The following is a 5,831-nucleotide window of genomic DNA, read 5'->3' as shown; positions in this document are numbered from 1 at the left end:
TGTCATTATTAAAATGTCTTAAATAATGAAAAACCTTGCGTCTTTTGTGGGGTGTGTTAAGCCCCCCCACATTCCAAGATGAAATTTTAGTCATTGACTGCTTTCAATCCTATAGCAATACTTGAAGCATAAGACTTAACAAAGACCTTGGGTCGAGCGCCACCTACTGGCTCAGAAGTAGCAGGTGGCGGGCTGTCAGGTGTAGACGGGCGGGCTGACAATTGCTGTTCTTTTTCCTTACGTCTGTGAGCTGCACGAGTCATCCTTTGTTCTTTTCCATCATCTTTTGAACGCCCATTTGCATCCTTAACACCGGAAATAGAAGGGAGGTCCACAATCAAATGCTCAGCTGCATCAGTCTTTTGAGATGTGGGTGGACGCTCCACTTGCAACACAGACGCCATAAAATCATTCGCCTTTTTAACCGAGTTAATTCTGTAACGCTTACCAGCCACAGTTACAATTATGCCCACCGGTATATCCCATCTGAAAATTATTTGTCTATTCTTAAGTTCCTGCACCAAAAAGGCATAGTCTCGACGCGCTTTAAGTATTTTCGCTGGGATTTCTTTTAAAAGAATAATGTCTTGGTTTAAAACCTTGAATCTTTGTTGATAAAAAAGCTGCATTATTTCATTTCGTCTCGCTTTTCTTGTAAAATAGACCACCACATCTCTTGGCAAGTTTCTTTGATGAGCCACCCATGAGTTCACCCTGAAGACACATTCTATTTCATCATAAATTTCCTGCCCACAAGCCAAAGCATTTATCAATGCTTCTGAAATTACTTCTCTTAGATTTTCTTTTGGATCCTCAGCCAGCCCGCGAATTCGAATTGCATACTCCATATCCCGAAATTGAGCGACCAAGACATCACCTTTAACATTTTCCAAACCCTCCTCTACAAGTTCCAATCTTTGCTCGCTCGCTTCAGCTTTCTGTTCATTTTCCTCCACCCTTTCTGCCACCCCATCCACATATTCAGCCAAACCTTGAAAAGCAGTTGTCACATTCAAACGAAAGCCCTCATGTTTCTGTAGTAATTCTTGCTGTTGCTGTATTAGTTGATCAATCTTATTCTCTATTTTAACATCCATTTTTTGTAGCATCTCTGTCATTTGCTTAATACTTTCAGTCACTAAATCCTGTAGTTCTTTACCGGAGGGCAGTGGAGGTGAGGAAGATGGTGGGGGCGGCGGGTGGGAAACCGGCTTAGAAATTGGTTGGAGCGGCTGGGGAGTCGGAGATGTAGTTGGTTTTGAAATTGTGGGCACCACTCTTCTCGAAGCCATATTAACAATTTAAGATTTCAATCTATGTAAGAGTCTTTTAACACAGTCCAAAGCAAGTAGTGAAAGTATTAGAAGTAGTGAAAGTTCCAGACCGGAAATGCAAATTACTTTCGTTCTTCTTGCTAAAAAGTTTCATTCCAATGCCATTTTAAGTTCACTTTCACTCAATCCGCCCCAAGTATAGGGAAGATCAAAATATTCCAAGTTAGAGTAAAATCCAGAATAGAAACAGATTTCCAGGGTCGGTTTGTCTGCGTATAATAACTCACAGTTCAATTTAAGTTGCAGCGGTGGCGGCGGCTTCTAGCTTCACCTAGCGAAGGCGTCCTGGATCGCGGAGAATCCTCGGGGCTCCAGAGGAGTTCTAACCTACATCGTCCACATCGGACGACTCGGGAACTCAACTCCTACCCCGGGCGGCTCACCGATCCCCTTATGCCCGGGGGAAGGGTATCAAGCCGTTTGACAGCTGATGCTTGCTGTCAAAACGGCTTTTACGCATAAACAGGCGGGAGGCAGCTATCAGCTGCGTCCGACGAGGTCGCCCGCACACCGGAAGTCCCACACACACACTTTTCATCACCTTTACACCACATCCAATCCAATCCATTTGTGGGTAGGTAGGAATAGTGGAGATCTCAGGGAGAGACCCACTCCCATGGATGCCAGGACTGCTATTTCCCTCCCTCCCTCCCTTCCTTCCTTCCTTCCTTCCTCTCCCCCTCTGTTTTACAGAGGAAACAAACTTTTAGTGGCGGCAGGGCATACAACATACGTGAAGGAGAAGAGTAAGGGTCACAGTAAGGCAGCCTACATTCCCCCCCACTTTTCATCACCTTTACACCACATCCAATCCAATCCATTTGTGGGTAGGTAGGAATAGTGGAGATCTCAGGGAGAGACCCACTCCCATGGATGGCAGGACTGCTATTTAAGAACAATCCTTAAGTCCAAGTTCCAGGCTTTCCCCTCTATACAGCTGATTGCATCTTCAGAGGCATAGGCTTTATTGAGACTTTTGCACCTGGAGTCCTTTCAGATTGCCACCTGTGCCTTAATCACTTCACAAATGGACTACTGCAATCAGATCTACAAGATGCTGTCCCTGAAGACTACCCCAAAGCTACAGCTGATCAGAATGGGGTCTTGAAAAAGGAGTTGGGGAATATAAGGCAGCTCTCAGGCCTCAAACTGCCTGCTTATGCCATCAAAATGATAATACCGTAATAAAAATCACTATTTGGGAGTAGTAGATGATACTGTTACTCAGTGCTTTTTTTCTAAAAAAAAAAAAAAAAAAGGTGCCGGAACTCACACACGTCATACAACCCGCCTTGCCTACCCTACAAGGTTCCATCCAAAAAAAGGTGCCGGGACTCCGTTCTGGCCGTTCTATGACAAAAAAAGCCCTGCTATTACTATAGAAGAAAACTTCATATGGAATAAGCAGCTCTAGATTGGGAAAGCTAGGGTTCTAGAGGATTTTTCTGCTCTAACTAAAAATAATGGAATGTTCTGTAAGCATGTATGGGTGTAAGAGAGAGCTGAATAATTATACTAAAATAACATATAGATACAAAATATATTTTAAAAAGACGTTAATAAAACTTCAATGCAGCTTTATTCATTGTGGTTATAGTTTAACTTTTTCTCACACATAATTAGGTTCAGTGAGAAACTTTATTATTTTATACAATTAATTTCTCCATTTATAAGTTAATATGTTAAAACAGTTATAATATTTAGACTCAGAAATGAATAGCCATGAGGCTTCAGAGGTAATCACATAACTGACCTATATTGATTTTTACATGGATGTTAGCTTCCAAAGTTCTAGTAGTGTTGAATATAAAATCAGTTTACATACATAGAATAACTTGCTAGATTCAAAGACATTTCATTTAGCAAAGACCATATTTTGCTGTTTATCCAGCGGTAACTATCAGCATGTCTGATATGGTGAATTCCCATTTAATATTCTTTCACTTTTGACCCTGGTAAATAAAAAGTATGCAGTAAATAGTCAGGAAGATTATTTTAAAAAGGAGATACATCTAGTAGGTTAAGGGGATAAACAAGGATCCTTCTAAGAAAAAAAGCTCAAGATCCATTCTGTTTATTTAGTTCTCTTTTCTCCCATTTCCCTAAGAATCATGATTGAGTTTGGAGAAAACAGAAAATTGCAGTTTGTGGTTCTAAAAATGACTCCAAAGACGTGCTCGGTTTCTGTGAGAATCAATATTCTGATTTTCAGAAGTTCTGCTGTAGACCAGGGGTGACAATAGTTCTTACAATAAATGCTATGAACTCAGTAGTATGTACAGCAGGTATGCCTGGGTTTGAATAAGAAAAATTCTATAAGCCAAGGTGGATCCACTTCAAAACCAACTACAATAAGCCAATGCTCAAGTCTTTGAGAACTGAGAAGATTTGTATGTAATATCTAATTTTCATTATCAAGATGCTGATTGCAAGGAAGGGAGTAAGGAAGCAGATAGGAAAATGTTTGTCTTCCTCTCTCAAAATATTAAGACCAGGGACCATCCAGTGAAGTTGGTGAGACAGAACTTTAAAACAGACAAAAGAAAACACTTCATGATGAGTCTGAGAGAGATGTTCCCAATATGACAAGTGAATGAGGAGAAATTTTGGGGGAAAATATTGTGCTACCTGGAGTTCTTGGAGTACAGGGATAGAAAAATCCCTGCAGCAGAATTGTAAAAGTGGTAGTGTCATCATAGCCAATTGCCTCAGCAAGAACAGTAAATGCACTTCAAGTAGTAAGTCGATTCCCTGAAAGATTGAATTGCTTTCCTTAAAAAGATAAGTAGCTGGGGATTATTGCTTTTTTTCAACAATAGGCTATGGTTTCTTCCTGATTACACTCTCTGTTCCACTGAGGAACTGCTGAGCTGTTTGCAAGAAGGCAAGATGAAGCAATGTTAAAGCTAAGATTGAAGCATTGGTGTTGAAGCACTGCTGTTCCTTGAAATATCCAGATAATCCACTTAATGCAAGGTGGCTGCACTTTTAGGAGCTTCTTGGGTTAGAGAGAAAACTCTTGACTGCTCCTAGCATGCGTCATGGTCTTCCTGGCATGAAAGACCAGCATTAGCTAGTCAGGTTATTGTTGCTGGGCTAACACTTTTTTGCAAGAGACGTAAATAGGTTTTCCTTCAAGGAACTCTACATTCTGTGGTGCTAACTCAAAGGCTGAAAATAACAGCTACAACTAAAGGATCCAAGCAACTATTTTGGGTCTATCATTATGACTTTTTTGACCCTTCCCCGATTTAGACCCTCCTGACTGTGAATATTTTAGTGTTAATTTACTGTGGATGTTTTATTTGTACATGCCATGTAGGTTTTATACTGTATGTATAAAATGTTGCTAATCTTGGGAATCCTACAGGATTTGGTAATATACAGGTTGTCTACAAAGAGACAAGTAGTCAAACCCCCCCCCAAATTTTTTTTTACCACTTTCGGTTCACTAGGGAGGGAGGGAGATTCACTAAAGTTATGTAGTATTAATAGTATGAAAGCTCCATCCTTTCCTTGTATGTTCATTGTAACATCACATGCACATATGAAAAGGATGGGGCTTATCTTATGATGGTGCAATGCTGCTTACATAATTTTGAAAGGCATTATGATCGAATGTAGTAATCTGGATTTCCAGGAGGGAAGGCATGCATTCCAGAGGAGTAAAAGGCAACTCAATTCAGATAGTTTATGGGAAAGAAAAAAAGTGAAGCCATCCCTCCCTAATAGTTCCCAAGGTACATGCTTCATGTAGTCTGCTTCAATTTGGCAAGATTCTGTCTATAGGTGTGGAACAATAAAGAAATCTTGTCTTTCTTGATTTTGTGAGCCTGACAGGCACTTATATTTACAAGGCCTTTCAAATAAAAACCCACTCCCATTTTCTTTCATTTTAACTTCTTCAGCCAACTTATTTTTGTTACAGCTATTGATACATTGCTATTGTTAAATAAACAGTAGTTAGAAAACTTTGTGCATCTACTGATGATTACTCAGAGATCTAAACTAGACCCTAATACATCTTCAACCCAATCTTTGTATCCAATACTAGTTATTCAAATGGCGATTTGCCCTTCTACCCCATTCAGCACCCTGAATGAAAAGGATCAAACCTCTGTAGAAACTGACTTGCCCAGCTTGTTCACTCACCCCTAGAAGCGTCAGCTCTGCCCTCCAGGAAGTGGCTACAAGATATTTGAGGCTGAGCAAGGGGGCAGAATTGTGCTGTTTGAATGTGGGAGATTTTGCTGAGCTCAGCTACCAGCATATCCTTTGCTCAGTCCACTGGACTCTGAAACAGACGGAGGAAGAGAAAGACAGGAGGGCTTAAAGAACCGGAGAGAGATAAAGAGAGGGAAGGAAGGTGAGGGAACCGCTCCTGTGAGCGCCTCTGCAACCCCCCTTGTTCCGCCTTGCGCTTCCGTTGGATGCTGTCCGTGGCCACTGGTGCTGAACCTCTTCGGAGTCGAGCCCTCACACTGGAACAAGATATCG

This window comes from Protobothrops mucrosquamatus, unplaced genomic scaffold (assembly GCF_001527695.2).
Source record: "Protobothrops mucrosquamatus isolate PMUCROS unplaced genomic scaffold, P.Mucros_1.0 scaffold_19, whole genome shotgun sequence".
Lineage (NCBI taxonomy): Eukaryota > Metazoa > Chordata > Lepidosauria > Squamata > Viperidae > Protobothrops > Protobothrops mucrosquamatus.
The sequence above is the reverse complement of the archived record's forward strand: the minus strand, read 5'-3'. Positions refer to the sequence as shown.